The following is a 19,023-nucleotide window of genomic DNA, read 5'->3' as shown; positions in this document are numbered from 1 at the left end:
AAAACACATTTTTTTGTTTGTTTTATTTAATTTAAATATATAAATATATAATTTTATTTTTTGTATATTATTCATAATTAATATTAATGATTTAAATCAATTACTAAGACATACACACAAGACACACATGAAGAAAATTATAACACATATCAACACTCATATAATAGTAGTAGTGTATCGTTATACTATTGAAATATAATAATAAGATATATTATTATTATATTATCTTAATCTTATATAGTATTAAAATTAGATATTCAAACTTCTAGAAATTTTGAACATTGACTTATGTTTATAAAATTAAAAATGTTGATTTTTTCATTCTATAAAGCCTTGGCTTTTACTTTTATAGTGATATATCATACAATAAAATAACAAAAATAGATCATATTGCTATAGATATTGAAGCTACTTGAAATGGCTAAGTTTTCTTACATGTTTATCATTCTTGCCCTTATTTTTTCAGGTAAACAATTTTTTATATCAATTTTCTTGTTTGTGTTTATTAGGATAAATTAAATAGGATTTTTTTCTATCTAATATAGTGTTTTAATTTTAACTATTACAGTTATGACAAGTGGTGCAAATGGACAACAAAAAAGATGTATTGATGTCATCAGTAAAGATACATGTAACCTTCCAACATGCAGAAAGACGTGCTATTTTAAATATCAGAACAAAAATGGTTGGGGACAATGCGTTAGTGTAAACCCTTTTACACCTTATAGTTGTGTTTGCACATATGATTGTCAAAAATAGAACAAAAATATGACAATTGCTCAAATTTAAATGTAAAAGCATATCAAAATAAAGTTAATAAATTTAAGACATTTAAATTTTTTGTTTAAAAAGTGTATTAAAGAATTTAATATACTTCAATGAGAATAAAAACAAAACTTGATATGTTTTCTATAGTGTTATTTTGGCTAAAGATTTTGATCATAACATATATTTTTTACATTATTTCAAAATATGGGAGAATGATTATGACTAAAAAACAAATAAAAAAAGTTCATAGACATGCAACACTCTCCAAATAAGTTGAAAATTTTCTATAATATGGTCTTGAATAATGTGAGAGGGAGTAACTTAGGTTAGACACAAAGGACATTGATGTATGACCAAAGATATTCTTGTAATAATACATCCACAAAATCTCACTGAGAAGACATATAGTGTTGTAGTTTATTTGGTCAAGCGTCTTATGATAGGCAGTGCAACAACATAAACATAAAGTTAAGAAATTGGAAGCAATATTATAACACAAATTATAGAAAAAAAAATAGCTCGTATGTACTAGTAGTGTTGTATGGAAAATTCTTATTTGCATTTTTTAAACAAAATTATGAATCTAAATTTTCTTATGAACTATGAGACATATTCTTGACGAAAAATATTGAATAAATAGTACTTTTGTCAATGCTTTTACTTAATTTTAAAAGAATGAGTAGTTAAAGTTGTTGGAACCAAGCTCAAAGAATGTGAAAGAAGATATGGTCAAGATTTGAAGAAGATTTGATCAAGATTTATCTACTACAAAATATGAACATAATCAATCTAAAGAATTAACAAACGCAATATAAACAAAATACAATTCATAATTAAAGAAAGACTAAATTGAAGCCTAAGTTTTAACTATAACTTGACATTGAAGGCAGAAGAAAAAAATTATCCAAAAGCAGAAAAGAGTAATCTTAGAGTTCAAAGAGAGAAAGACTTGTTCGAATAAGAAATATTCTCTAAGTGTTATTTTCTTAGAGTGTAAGAGTTATTATCATTATCAGCTTTGTTAGAAGCAAACACTTAAAGTTCCAATTTTTTGTATCCAACTTGGTAGTGGCTTAGTTCCTTCTTCAATATGAGGTTGTCAAGTTGTTAGGAGAAAACTTGGCTTGTAGGGTCAAGGTGGTTAGAAGATATGGTCAAGATTTGAAGAAGATTTGATCAAGATTTATCTACTACAAAATATGAACATAATCAATCTAAAGAATTAACAAACACAATCTAAACAAAATACAATTCATAATTAAACAAAGACTAAATTGAAGCCTAAATTTTAACTATAAATTGACATTCAAGGTAGAAGAAAAAAATTATCCAAAAGCAGAAAAGAGTAATCTTAGAGTTCAAAGAGAGAAAGACTTGTTCGAATAAGAAATATTCTCTAAGTGTTATTTTCTTAGAGTGTAAGAGTTATTATCATTATCATCTTTGTTAGAAGCAAACGCTTAAAGTTCCAATCTTTTGTATCCAACCTGGTAGTGGCTTAGTTCCTTCTTCAATATGAGGTTGTCAGGTTGTTAGGAGAAGACTTGGCTTGTAGGATCAAGGTGGTTAGTTCCTTAAAATTCTAGGGTTGTCAGGATATTTGGGAAGACTGACTTGGAGGTTCAGGTGCTTTGTAATTCAAGGTATTTGAATTAGTGGATTAAGCCTTCTGAATGAGGGGGTCTAGATGTAGTCAAGTTAGTGGTGAATGATTACTCTTCATCACATGCATATTTTTCATTGTTTATAGTGTTACATATCTTTAATCATTAGTTAATTTAAGGAGTTATTTGATATATTTTGTTGATTTTAGTTCTTGGATTTAATTAAATGTTTATGTTCTAATTTCCTTGATTAAGTAGAGAATTTTTGTAGTTTTGTGTTGTTTCCATGTTTTAATGTAGTGTTGAATTTTGGTGAGAAATCAACACGACCTATGTGGAGTATTTCAGCCTTATATGGAGTTGTAGATGTCCAATTGGAGTCACACGAAGTGAAAATGAAAGCTAAGATGCATAGCTACAAATTTCATGAAGCCACCAGAGCCAAATTCAGACTCAAAAGAAGAGACAAATGCAGAAAACATCAAACATACAAAGTTGTGCGCCAGGAGCGCAGCTGCTGCGCTGGGGCACATTTCTGCACTAATGAATCTGTTAATTCACGCTTGAAGCACAAATCCTGTGCCAGGGGTGCGTAACACGCATCAGAACTCATTAAAACACGTTTTCATCACTTTTTAGGAATCTTTTTTACTATTGGGAAGTTTGGAGACTTGTGCCCTAGCAAAGAAACTCAAAGACGATGGTTTCTAACACCATTGGAGCAATTTTATCAAGAATCATTCATGAATATTTCTTGTAATTCTTCTTTAATCTCTATCTTTTCTATCTTTATCATGAGCAACTAAACTCTTTTTGTTAGTGATGAGTGTAACAAGATGAAACCCTTATTTTTATGATTTGATTTCTAGTTATATGAGTGGGTTTATTGAATTATATTTCTCATCTTTGTGCTTAATGCTTTTTATTGCTTGATCAACTTTAAAACGTTCGACGATTCGTATTTTGAAAAGGAAGTGGACTTTATGAATGCTTGAGATGAAAAATTCATGATATTTTAGTCTAGGGATAGATGTAGGTCACGAAACCAATTAAATTAGTTGCAAATGCAGTAGTTTAGCAAGAGAATTCCTGTACTGTAAGGCTTAATTCTAATATTAAATCCACTAAGGAATTAGGGGTTACTTTGGAATTAAATATTCTGTCACTAAGAAATTAGGACAAAAATAATAAAGTGAATTTGGTATTAATTCAATAAAGAAATTTGGTAACTAGGATCGAATTAGACCCAAAGGTTGGATTCAAAGTGAAACTCATCCCCGATATTTTTCTTATAACAAGGATCAATTTTATTATTGTTGTTAATTTCAAATATTATTTCAATCAATTCAGAAACTTTTTGTTCAATTTAAGTAATTAAACACAATTCGATAGTAAAACACAATCCTTGAGTTAGACACTTGGTACTACCGTTTTATTATTACTTGCAACGATTCAGTACACTTGCTAAAACACTATCAAGTTTTTGGCACCGTTGTCAAGAATTGTCATATCACTATTGAGTATACTTTATTTACTTAATTGAAATTTTTTGCTCCGCAATAAAATTTTTGTTTTTATTTTAATTATTTATTTTTCTTTATTTTTAAAATGTTCATTACTCACAATTTGTCCAACCTTGTATGCGAGGCAAGTCCCCAACTGAACTTCTCTTTGATCTAGAAATCATAAAAACTGCGAAAGCAAATCGAAAGGAAGTTTGAGAAAGGAGACAAAGGGAAAGACAATTAGTAGTGGAAGAAGAGGAATTTGGGGATTTCTTCATATTTGCGAAAATGGCCGATCCACCACCACCTGAATGCACCCTCGACGTGTATGGAAATAGAAATAGAAATTGTGATCCGTTGGCCATCCATAATCCACCGATTACAGTCAACAAGTTTGAAGTGACACTACACCAAAATTAGCCTTTTACAACGTGCCTTTTACAGCGCTTTGTTTCTAAAAGCGCTGTTGTATAATATTTTAAAATTAACTGAGGATACAACAACACTTTTCTAACAAGCGCTTTTGGCAAAAGAGTATGAAAATGGAGTGAAGGAGTTTGTTGAATTTGTAGTGAAGAATGTAAAAGCCCCAAATTGAATAATCTGTCCTTATTTAAAATGTTGTTTTAGAAAATGCGTTAGAGCAGATCAATAGGAAGGACATTTAGTATGGCATGGAATTGATCAGAGCTATACATGTTGGAAAAGACATGGTGAGAAAAAAAAAAAGGGAACACTAATTTTGAGAACGGTTTGACATATGTTTCAAATGATTTCGACATAAATACATATGAGCGGGACCGAGTCGAGGAGATTGCAAAAGCACATGAAGAAGATCTTTAAGATTGTCCTAAAATGTTTGAATCTTTGTTGAGTGATGTTTAGAAACCATTATATAATGGTTGTACTAAATTCACAAGACTGTCGGCGATATTAAAGTTGTACAAATTAAAATCGATTAATGGATGGTTTGATAAAAGCTTCACATAATTATTAACACTCCTAAAAGATATGTTGTCAGATGATAATGAACTTCTCAGTCGAACCTACGAGGCTAAACAAATTTTGTGCTCTATTGGCATGAGTTACAAAAGGATTCATGCATGTCCTAACGATTGCATTTTATTTCGAAACGAATATGAATTACTAAAGGCGTGTCACACAACACATGGCCTGTGATTTTGTTGATTTATAACCTACCTCCATGGTTATGTATGAAGAGTAAGTTTATGATGTTGTCTTTATTAATTTCTGGACCCAAACAACCGGGGAATGATATCGACGTATACTTGAGTCCTTTAATTGAAGCTATAGAAAATATGTGGGAGACAGATGTGGAAGTTTATGTTCGGTATAAGAAAGAATGTTTCAATTTGAGGGCTATGTTGTTCGATACAATTAATGATTTTCCAGCATATGGTAATTTATCAGGATATAACGTTAAAGGTTAGTGTGCATGTCCTATATGTGAAGAGAGTACATATTGGATGCGGTTGAAACATTGTAAGAAGAACGTATTTCTTAGACATCATAGCTTTTTACCTTTTAGTCATCAGTATCGCGGGTGGAGAAATGCATTCAATGGAAAATTAGAGGAAGGTATTGCTCCTTTAGCACGGACTAGATACAAATATTTGAAAAAGTACAAGGTTTGACCAATAAATTTGGCAAACCTTTTGCGGGAGAGCTTGTCAAAATTGGGTGGAAGAAAAAGTCAATTTTCTTCGAATTTCCATATTGGAAGTCATAGTAAATAAGACATTTTTTTCGATGTGATGCATATTGAAAAAAATGTATTTGATAGTGTTATTGGTACGTTAATGTTCCAGGAAAGTATAAGGATGACATCAATGCAAAATTGGACTTGGTCGATATGATAATAAGAAATGAATTGGGTCCTTTAATGAAAGGAAGACGCACATATCTACCTCCAGCCGCTAATACTCTATCTAGAAAGGAAAAAATTGTTATATGTAAATTTCTACACAAAGTTAAAGTCCCAGAAGGATCCTCTTTAAATACTAAAAATTTAGTTTGTATGAAAGACCTCAAGTTAAAAGGTTTGAAGACCCATGATTGTCATGTTCTAATGGGGCATTTACTACCAATAGGTATATGTTCCATTTTACCTGAAAATATTTGATGAGCCACAACTAAATTATGTTTCTTCTTCAGGAAAATTTGTAGTAAAGTGATCGATCCTAAAAAATTACCGATATTGTAGAGGAAAATTGGTGTTACCTTGTGTGAGCTTGAAATGTTTTTCCCACCCTCGTTTTTTGCTATAATGGTTCACCTTACTGTTCATATTGTTATAGAGACACAACTTTGTGGGCCAACTTATATGAGATGGATGTTTCCGATAGAACGATATACGAAAATATTAAAAGCGTACGTAAAAAGCAGAAGTCAACCAAAAGGTTGTATTGTTGAACGATACATTGTCAAAGAAGCTGTTGTATTTTGTACTGAATATCTATCCAATGTTAAATCCATAGGGCTTCCCATGTCTCGTCATTCGAGAAGAATAACACGAGAATGGATAATTGGAAAGAGAGTAATGACTATATCAAGGAGATAATGGGAGCAGGCATATTCTGTGTAACACCCCGATTTTTAACAGCGTTAGTGTATTTTTTTTTCCAAAACAAATTCATAAAAACGAAGAAAATACTTTTGAATAAAATATTTAAGTTATAACACAACGACAAATTAGTCAACATAATTTACAAGCAGCGGAATAGTTTTTGAAATACGAATCCAAAGTATTTACACATCAAAAGTGGTACATGGAACCCATCGAAAGTAAAATGTCAAGCTGACAATATTGGTGTAGGTACAGTCTTCCAAATTAAAATGAACTCATCCCAAAAGAAAGACTTCTAGTCCCTATGCAACCACCTAATCTGATCATGCTACAAAACTACACCACCCTGGTCATCTCCACGCGCTCCGCAAGATCCTCCTGACACAGCCTTGGTCAAGTATGACTAACTACTTTCCCATCTCCAGGGTACTAACCGGTAGGATGATCCTGGTTCTTATCTGAGGGTAAAGCCCAGATTTCCACAATAATTGTAAAGGTCACCAACCGAAATTAACAAACATCACATAACAAAATTCTTATATTTTCAAATGCTCAAAATAACCTTTCGTCTTAGCATACTCCTCGAAAGGATTTTCATATGTCCAAAAATGCATAAACAATTGTAGCCGAATACAATTGAGGAAAGGCAGATTTTCAATTCTAAAATGGCTCTGAATCAATCAACACTTCAAACATTAATGTTATCAACTATGAACACATAATTAACACCAAATTAATCTCCACAAATTCACACCTCAATCACACAGCGAATATTCATTAAATTAATTATGAACACATAAATACATCAAAACTTGATCAACCTAACTTCACACCTCAAAGTAATTACGACAAATCACAACAACAACCGAATATGTATATACAATTATCAAGTATAACAAGCATGACTCGTGTGCCAAGCACCCTAATGCAATGCGTATATGCCAAAATGCATCATTTCGGAATTCCAAACCAAAACCCTCCTCGAGGGGCGTAAATCATAATTGTACAGCCTCTCACAGACCAGTACTAATTACCGAGGTGCAATCTCTCACGGATCAGCATGATTTACTAGCGTGCAGTCTCTCACAGACTAGCACGACATGCAAGAGTGCAGTCGCTCACAGACCAGCACAATTTTCTAGAGTGCAATCGCTCACAGATCAGCATATTCTAGAGTGCAATCTCTCACAGATCAGCACGACGCGACAATCCCCACAAGGTTAAGATGAACTAACAATTCACATGGCATCATCCCGTGGCCCATCACGGTCACCACTATCACCATAGCCCCATCGCGGTCACCATGTACTATGAAATGCATGAGCATACTCTGACTCTTTTCACCACAATCATTAAGTAAATGCAGTTATTAAAAGATTCCCTATTTTTAATACTCATTTAACACTAATGATTTTTCAAACACCACACAGAGCATACTCAAACATATTTATTCACACCAATTTAAATTTCCACAACCACACATAAATCACATCTCCAAATTTCATCCACACCTAAATTGAATTAAACTCATTTTCCACCAAGTCACACATAAATTTCATCTCAAAAATTCATAATATTAATTATTAACACATCAATTTCACCTAACATAAATCACCAAAATTTCCAAACATTAATCACCATATTCAATCTCTAAAATTTTCAACCATAAATCACCACAACAACATTAATATATCAGAGTTCTCCCCACCGCTAACTCGGTGCCAACAACCTCGATTCCTTTTCGAGACTCAAGGAGCTAACTACATAAACATGAATATTTATAACAACTTGTTCACAATAAAACTAATCCAAACACAACAAAATTTCCAAAATTAAATCTTTCTCACACACCAAAGTTTTAAAACCAAATAATCTATATTATTTACTTAAAACTAAATTAAACAAATATTGTCCAAATTTCACATACACACACTCGAATATTAAAGCACCAAAAATTTTGAGTTAATAAAATACTCTAAACTTTTTTTTTTCTTTTTAAACTCAATCAAAGAGTAATTAAAAGAGTAACATTTTAAACTCTAACGATTGTTAATTTCAATATATCTTTTTGCTCAAACTCTTTAACTTGGTTAAAATTTGAATTTTTTCACAACTTTAACAATGCTAATTTTTTTGTAAAATTTCAATTTCAGATCAAACTCATTTATTTGAAAATAACTCATTACGTAACTCAAACACATCAAATTTAATTACCGCCAATTCACACCAAATTCAATCAATTCAATTCCACAACCCATATATAGCACCTCAAGTAAATTTCAACAATTCAAACATAACTCACCCAATTTCAAAACTCCATATTTTTATTTTCTACAAAATCCACAAATCCACAAATAAATCCACAAATCCACAAATAAACCACATCTCAAAAATTCACAAATAAATCACATCTCAAAAATTCATAATAATAATTATGAACATATAAATCACACCAAACTTGAATCACCACAAACCACACCTCAAATTTAAATTCCACTAAATTACACATAATCACATTAAATTAATTTTTCATAAAATCACACCTCAAATACATCAAATTTCTTTTCCACAAAATCACAAATAATGTCCTAAATGCAAACTAAAAGTTTGGAAGGAGCCCTTACCTTAACGATAGCTCTAACACGCGATAATGGAAGCTTAGAAGTTGAAGAAAAATGAAAGTTTATGTTTGTGGCTTTTTTGAAAAACCAACACTTTACTTGTTTTGCTTTTGAAACAGAGGTGAAGAAAGAAAGAAGATGCAAGGCAACGTGAATGCTACTGAGAACATTCTCTTCCTTTCATTGCCTTTTATACACACGCACATGTGTATATATCTATATTAAAATAATAATAATATATAATAATAATAAATATCTAAACAAATATCTAGATATTTTTATAAAAATCATCATTACGCATGTCACCTCACATCACATCACAAACCACTTTTTTAGAAAAATATCTACTCTCGTCGTAATTCAATGGGCAGATGAATTTTTCTGAAAAATGCTGCATCTCAAAAAAAAAATTCTTCGACAAAAGATTCACCGTAATGAAATAAAATTATTCATCGATGAATAATTTTAATCGAGTCTCCAAAAATATATTTTTGGCTTTTAACTCACAAAGTGCCATAAAATTGGCTAAAAAGCCTCAGAAATTCAACACAAAATTCCCAAAAATACATAAATTAGAATTTAAAATTAAGGGTCTTACATTACTACCCTCCAAAAAGAAGTTTCGTCCTCGAAACTTAAAGTATGAGTAACAATCCACACTAGGTTTGTACTCAAATTCAACTTACAAGTCACAACTTGTTTCACCCGGCCCACTCGAAGAAAGTGTTGCGTACCCCTTTTCATAGGGTGCTTACTAACTCTATACATTACCATAGCCGGAAAGACTCACCTGTTCCATTCAACATGATTTTGTTTACTATCAACAAGAGATTAAGGATGATCAGTTCCTCAATTTGTCAATAAGTAGCCAACAACCATGATAGAGGCTTAGACTATCTTAACCGAACTGTAATAGCGCTCTTTGTGACTTGCACTTAAGGTTATTCTAATGCACAAGCGGTCGAACAATCTCCTCAAGGTCCACTGAGTTTTTCCTTATTTTCCTATAACTTTGATCCTATCGACGAAGTATAATCGCTCATAGATATGTCACATAGCCTCATATATGTCCACTTGGTACGAAACATCCATTAAGTATCAAACGGAAACACTAAGTATGACACTAACATATTGAACACAAAACAATCATTACCGCCGAGAACTCCCTAATTTCTCCATGGTCCACAAATCCTTGATTTCTTTAGGCGCACAACTACATCAAACACAATGTCTTTATCAAAATGGTCGTCTAATTTTAACTTTAATAATTACATCCTAACATCCAGTTGGTGATTAAAGTTTCCCCAAATATTTTTGACAACATGCCAGAACTATACCACCTACAACACACAAACTTCCTTCAAGTTTAGTGCTTCGTTTCAAGAGTAACGTCTCCAACAAAATCAAACTTGAATTTCAATCTTGATTAAGACCTACATTTGTCTCATGCCTTAACACCTCAAATTCACGCTTCACTAATCCATTTCCTACATACGTCGCAATTATGGACAAACCCGAAAATAATTTCCTACATCTACTTCCAACATTCATTCAGATACTTCTCAATTTCGTCACGTCCTTAATTTGCAGCTTGATGATTATCTTTTCATTATGACAGGTCAAACATATTGTATTCACTCCATCACTTTTCCATTTATACAAACCTTAAATTTCTACCTCGAACCTTGATACATCTTCATTATTGTGATTTCAATAAATCAAGCCTTACTAGTACCCACCAAACATTTCCATTTCATGTTCAATTCTTTCCTATCAAACAAACATTTAACTATTTTGATTGACGAATCCAATAACAATCCCATGACATGCACTCGAGTAGTGCCTTGGTATCATTGGCATACCCTTCTAATAACAATGTATGAGTTACAGGTGAGATAATTCCTTTCATGAATCCTTAATTTACATAAGCTACATATCCATGTGATGCTCCAACAAGTCTTCATGGTACGTTTTTCCAAAAATTTGGTTTACTCGCTGGATTTCTTATTCGTTCCCAACCTTCACCGAGGTACAAATTGAAAGAATCCTAACAATCAAACATCGTAAAGAACGATTTCTCAACTGTTCCCAATAAGCACTTACTAAGAATTAATTAGCTATAAACCTTGTCCTCATAACTTTGCAGTAAAATATCTCAAAGATCTACATATTTTTCATCGTCCATCTAGTCACTGAAACACTCATTTTAAATCTTAACGCTTGACTGCTCAAGACCAACAACTAAACCATAAATCATTTGTTACATTTCTTCTTTTTCACTTTCTACCATTAAATAAGATTATAAAATTTGATCCTCGAAATCTCCAAATACTCATCACACCGTCTAATTTCATCCATTTCATCTTAAGATACAATACCAGGTCTTTTTCATCATTGACTCTAATCGTCTTAGTAATCTCACTAATTAAAACTCTTCTATTCATAACACAACATTTTTAGCAAAATCTTCGAACACTCTCATTCATAACCTTGTGGATTTTAAACCATCGACTTAAAGATAAATCATCTTAGGGTCCCAAATCAAATCTTGATCAATCCCTCTAGCCTATCAAAATATACACATTCTCCAAATGTTTACCATCCTTTAATAAGCTTACTTTGCTACAATCTCTAAGTATCCTCGTACTCTATACTTCCAATTCCACTTAATAGTGACATATGATTCAATACATCAAGGCTTAACCCATTATGTTTATCCAGACATCACCCAAAATTCACACTTAAGCATTTATAGTTTCATCTAAAATCACTATCCATACTTACCATCTCCTAAACCACACAGATATTTGTCCCTTATCAAAGAAATATATATTCTCTCTCTTATAATCGTCATGAGATTCATACTTAACAATCTAAGTTGTGAATCTAGTTTAACTCGAATGCTCGACCTTACCCCTCAAGGTATTGACTATTCCTCAAAGCGTCATTTTCCTACCCAAGGTAGTATTCACCCCTAATGTGCGGTTCCCCTTGACTTTAATACAAGCCTCTTACTGGACACCTAAGCACCAAATCTATTCCAAAAGAAAGCCTCGTCTTCTCAACCATTTCACGATGTTCACATCTCTCTGATAGTTATCAAACTTCATCTAGTCTCGTCTTGAAATCTACCAGGAAAACATCTAATACTTTTCTTAACAAAAGTCCTCCACTTAGATCTTTATTTGAAATCTCTTATTAGTCTAATGTTAATCCATCCATACGCATCATCTTCGAGTTAACACCAACACATAGCTTATGTGTCCTTGGAACCACTTCATAATTTTCATGTCGTCATGATTCGCTTCAACTCTGCCTGACAATCCGTCATCTCAAAGATATTTTCCACTTCGTGAATCCATTGATCAGCTTTTTTTGAGTTCTCGTTACCCCTGAACTTTGGAGGATGATAACGACGAAAATCTTCCAATCCCCTTGACTTTGCAACAGGAATCTATCTTTCCCTCTTCTCCTGATCCTACAGAGTCTTTGCAGCAGTTTGTGCAGCAACAAAAGCAACCATGTTATTCATAGCTTCAACAATTTGATCATCCCCATTGACGTTTACTCTTGCAGCGTCATCCCTTCTTGGAGGCATTGTTTCCTCAAAACCAACATCGAGAAGAAATCTCAACACCCGTTAGAATAATTCCAAAAATAACTTTCGACTACATCAATACATAACAACTACACCAGACCTGACAATTCAGACAACTTAACCCGGCGCATGATCAGATAACGACTTCCAACCTACAGGTCGACCTACAATCTAACCAAAACTCCACAGACCCAAAGAAATCCAAACCAAAGCTCTAATACTACAATGTAACACCCCGATTTTTAACAGCGTGAGTGTATTTTTTTTTCCAAAACAAATTCATAAAAACGACGAAAATACTTTTGAATAAAACATTTAAGTCATAACACAGCGACAAATAAGTCAACATAATTTACAAGCAGCGGAATAGTTTTTGAAATACGAATCCAAAGTATTTACACATCAAAAGTGGTACATGGAACCCATCGAAATTAAAATGTCAAGCTGACAATATTGGTGTAGGTACAGTCTTCCAAATTAAAATGAACTCATCCCAAAAGAAAGACTTCTAGTCCCTATGCAACCACCTAATCTAATCATGCTACAAAACTACACCACCCTGGTGATCTCCACGCGCCCCGCAAGATCCTCCTGACACAGCCTTGGTCAAGTATGACTAACTACTTTCCCATCTCCAGGGTACTAACCGGTAGGATGATCCTGGTTTTTATCTGAGGGCAAAGCCCAGATTTCCACAAAAATTGTAAAGGTCACCAATCGAAATTAACAAACCTCACATAACCAAATTCTTATATTTTCAAATGCTCAAAAGAACCTTTCGTCTTAGCATACTCCTCGAAAGGGTTTTCATATGTCCAAAAATGCATAAACAATGTTGAAAAATGAAGTTTTGACAAACTGCATTGTCGTAGCCGAATACAATTGAGAAAAGGCAGATTTTCAATTCTAAAATGGCTCTGAATCAATCAACACTTCAAACATTAATGTTATCAACTATGAACACATAATTAACACCAAATTAATCTCCACAAATTCACACCTCAATCACACATCGAATATTCATTAAATTAATTATGAACACATAAATACATCAAAACTTGATCAACCTAACTTCACACCTCAAAGTAATTATGAAAAATCACAACAACAACCGAATATGTATATACAATTATCAAGTATAACAAACATGAATCGCGTGCCAAGCACTCTAAACTTATATGAGATGGATGTTTCTGATACAACGATATACGAAAATATTAAAAGGGTACGTAAAAAGCAGAAGTCAACCAAAAGGTTGTATTGTTGAACGATACATTGTCAAAGAAGCTGTTGTATTTTGTATTGAATATCTATCCAATGTTAAATCTATAGGGCTTCCCATGTCTCTTCATTCGAAAAGAATAACACGAGAATGGATAATTGGAAAGAGAGTAATGACTATATCAAGGACATAATGGGAGCAAGCATATTCTCCACAATGATGATGAGGTTCAACCATATGTTACAATACACATGGATCAATTATCTTGATTGGACATGAATAGGAATCAAAATTGGATAACATGAGAGCACAATCGAAGTTTTATAACATGGCTAAAAAATCACATTAACTCAAAGTTTGATATAGACCCCGGTTTTCACAGAGATTGAGGTGGCTAACAAATGTTCGAGTTTACATGTCTTTTCTTACACTGGTTATGTAATTAACGGCTACACATTTTATACCAAAGAACAAGATTATCAAACAACTATTCAAAATAGTGGAGTCACTCTCGTAGCTAAAACGATGCATATCTCAAGTGCAAAAGACAAAAACTCAGTATATGCAAATCTATCATATTTTATGGTTATCGAGCACATATGGGAGTTAGATTACACAATGTTTCGTGTTCCCATTTTTTGTTGCAAGGGGGTCGATAATAATAATGGCGTTCGGATTATGAGTCAGGGTTCTTGCTTATCGATTCTAATAAGGTGGGATACAAAGATGAGCCTTTTATTTTAGCGTCACAAGCTCAACAAGTGTTTTATATCACTGATCATGCTGATGATAAATGGTCCATTGTCCTATCGACCAATAAAATAAGTGATGATAACAATAACAATGAAGATGTTGGTAATGATCCTTTCTTTGCGACCTCACAACCACGTGAAATTGATTCAACTGATGATGGTTTATATCTTAGAGATGATCATGATGAGGGAATTTGGATTAATCCGTCGTTTCGTATCGTTAAGGGATAAACAAATGTGAATCCCCCCAGGAAAAGAAGAAGAACAACATCTTAAGGTGTTTAAGTGTTTTATATAAGCCATGTAATCTAAACTCATCATGTAATTTAAGTGTTTGACCTGCCAGAGCTGAGCATTTTAGCATTTAGCTTGAACTATATTTAATTTTCTGCTTATACTGATTTTCTGCTTATACTTAACTTGAACATGAAAAAGCTATGTTTGACTGGGCATTTTCCTTGAACTTGAACTGATCCCAATCTGAACTGATCATGTAATTTAGCATTTAGCATTGATATATATGTATTTAACTAATTATTTGGAAGAAGAAAAATCCAAATATAGGTATTTTACAGAAACTGAACTAAAATCGTAATTTAGCATATTTAACTTGAACTGAACATCAACTTCTAATTTTACAGTGCTTTTGTCAAAAGGAATATATGGATCGAAGTACAAGTCATCTCATCCTACAATTGTAATAATTGGAAGTGCAAGTAATCCTTTGAGGACCAGATTATTACTAAATGATACCACTTTGTTTGGCTTACTCTCATCAATTGAGCCTACCTCTATTGATGAAGAATTGGCAAATGATGGATGGATTATTGCAATTTAAGAAGAGTTAAATCAATTTAAGAGGAATGATGTTTGGGATCTAGTATCTAGACCAATCTAGAACATTATTAGAAACATGTGAGTTTTCAAAAACAAGCTAAATGAAAAAGGATAAATGGTCAAAAACAAGGCAAGACTTGTCGCACAAGACTACAGTCAACAACAGGGCATTGATTACAATGAGACATTTTCTCAAGTAGCCAAGTTAGAAGCTATTTGTATCTTATTTTCTTTCGCTGAAAATAATAACATTACATTATTTCAAATGAATGTTAAAAGTGATTTTCTATGTTGTTATAAAAGTGAAGAAATCTATGTTAAACAACCCCTAGGTTTTGAAAGTTTTGAATTTCCAAATCATTTTTTTAAACTTATTAAATCTCTGTATGATCTAAAATAAGCACCTAGGGCATTGTATCATAGACTTAATAACTTCTTGCTTAAAAATAACTTTGAAAGAGGACAAGTAGATAATACACTTTTTAGAAAATTAATAGAAGACAACATTCTTATTATTCAAATTTATGTTGATGACTTTATTTTTGGATCTACTAATGGCACTCTTTGCCAAAAAAAACTCTAAATTGATGCATCTTGAATTTCAAATGACTATGATAGGAGAACTTAAGTTCTTCTTAGAGATACAAATTCACCAAAGTCAAAAAGGTATATACATTCATCAAACTAAATATACAAATGAGCTTCTTAGGAAGTTTAAGATGAGTGATTGAAAACCTATGGCTACACCAATCCACCCTCCTTGTTCAATTTATAGACGCTGAACACCAATTTATATTCATGATATTCAAAAAAAAAATTGAAAAAAAAAAGTCTCACTTTCAAGTCTTTCTGTCTGATGAGAAAAGGTGGAAAAATATATTTGATAAAGTGGGGAGCTGTTTTTTTAAAATGAATATTTTGGAGAAAAGGTTTCTAGTGGGGTTGCGTAAAATAAATTATTTGTTTGTTAAAGACTTTTAAAAATAGTAGAAAATAAATATTGGACCAAACAACTATTTACACCTTTATTTTCTACTTCTGTATATTAATTTGGACTATTATTATTACTAAATTGGGCTTTTCTTTCCTACACCTGCGAAATTGATCATAAGATCCATATTCGTGCATCAGACACATACTAGAATCCCATGTGTTGGGCCTTACAGCCTGTTTTACTCATGCAACTATACATCTGCTACATGCACCCTTCCATTTGCACTTGAAGACTTCCTCTTCTTTAGCAAGAAAACACGTGCATTAGTCAAATTCATCCTCACCAACTCCTTGCCATTTGAAACTATCCCATAAAAAATCGACCACTAAATCCATTTTTGGCATCAATTTTATCAATCGTTGCTCCGCTTTTCTAGAAACAGTTCATATTCTTTCTTTGGGCAAGTTTTCTTTGACTGATTCTGATCACCATATTTGTCGTCTCAAAAAACATGCATATATTTTGGATTCCTCTCGTCGAAACCTTCAAGAAACAATACTCATTTGCATTTTTCGGTGCAGTTGACATCAAACCCTCATTTGCGAAATTGCTCATAACATCCCTATTCCTGCATCAGACACATACTAGAATCCCATCTATTGGGCCTTACATCCTGTTTTACTCATGCAACTGTACATCTGCTACCTGCACCCTTCCATTTGCACTTGAAGACTTCTTCTTCTTCAGCAAGAAAACACGTGCTTTAATCAAAGAAACCCTTTTTGTCTCAAATTCATCCTCACCAATTCCTTGCCATTTGAAACTATCCCACAAAAAATCGGCCACTGAATCCATTTTTGGCATCAATTTTATCAATCGTTACTCCGTTTTTCCAAAAATAGTTCAGATTCTTTCTTTGGGCGAGCTGTTTTTTGAACGATTCCGATCACCATATTTGTCATCTAAAATAACTTGTATATATTTTGGATTCCTCTCTTCGAAACCTTCAAGAAGCACTACTCATTTGCATTTTTCGGTGCAGTTGACATCAAACCCTTCCATTTTCTCTAGTTTTTCTTGTCGTTTTGACTCCCCTTTTGCTCCTAAAACTATTATTAATTATGTAACATTTATTCGGATTTGTAAACTCGCCGTTTATTCGGATTTGCTCAATGTACGTTGTCGATCTGCAGTTGCTGTTGAAAACCTCCATTGATTCCTGTGTTTGAGAGAGCATCTGAGTAAGGTAAATTGTGAGAGAGTGTTTGAGTTCATGTGTATAATATATTGTGAGGTGAACTGGAAAATCGTATTCCCAACGATTAATTCGAGACTCACTACGTACGACAGTAGCCCTTTGAGAGATAAATTGATTAATGCGAAATGTGAGAATTATGAAATTAAAATGTGAAATAGAATTGTTTATAAGGTGTTGATTGATTTAATTTTTTATAACTGTGTGGTAGTTGATATTTTCCATTATTTTGATGTTGGATGTCGAATGAAATTATGTGCATATGTTTGATTAGACGAATTTATGTGATGTGAGAATAAAAGATGGATGCATGGTATGATATATGTTTACGTGATGATAATGATGATTTTTGATTGATGACGGTGATGTTATAAAACTGTGATGAGTTTATATGATGATCATGATTATGTATGATTATTGATGATATAAAATTGTGATGAGAAATATTGAAGTATCCTATAATTGATGAAATAGTGATGATTCCTAAAGATGATGCTCTTAATGGAGTAGTTGATTGCGTTTCAGCAAGTGTACTGAATCGTTGCAAGTAATAATAAAACGGTAGTACCGAGTGTCGAACTCAAGGATTGCGTTTTACTATTGAATCATATTTGATTACTAGAATTGAACAAAAAGGTTCCCAAGTTGATTGAAATAATAATTAAAATTGACAGCAGTAGTAAAATTGATCTTTTATAAATTGGGAAAAATGTCAGGGATGAGTTTCACTTCGAATCCAACCTTGGTGTCTAATTTGATCCTAGTTATTGAATTCCTTTATTGAATTATTACCGAATTCTCTTTATTATTCTTGCCCTAATGTCTTAGTGACAGAACCTTTAATTCCAAAGTAACCCCTAATTCCTTAGTAGATTTAAGATTAGAATTAAGCATTACCGTATAGAAATTCTCTTGTAAATTATTGCTTTGCAACTAATTTAATTGGTTTCATGACCTGCATCTATCCCTAGACTACAAATTCATGAATTTCTCATCTCAAGCATTCGTAAAGTCCACTTCCGTTTCAAAATACAAATCGTAGAACATTTTAATGTTGATCAAGCAATAAAAAGCATTAAGCACAGAGATGAGAAAAACAATTCAATAAACTCATTCATATAACTAGAAATCAAATCAGAAAAATAAGGGTTTCATCTGGTTACACTCATCCCTAACAAATAGGGTTTAGTTACTCATGACAGAGATACAAAAGATAAGGATTAAAGAAGAATTACAAGAATGATTCATGGATGATTCTTGATAAAACTGCTTCAATGGCGTTAGAAACGACCGTCTTTGAGTTTCTATGCTAGGGCACAAGTCTCCCAACTTCCCAATAG

This window comes from Cicer arietinum, chromosome 3 (genome assembly GCF_000331145.2).
Source record: "Cicer arietinum cultivar CDC Frontier isolate Library 1 chromosome 3, Cicar.CDCFrontier_v2.0, whole genome shotgun sequence".
Lineage (NCBI taxonomy): Eukaryota > Viridiplantae > Streptophyta > Magnoliopsida > Fabales > Fabaceae > Cicer > Cicer arietinum.
This window is presented reverse-complemented; position numbering follows the sequence as displayed.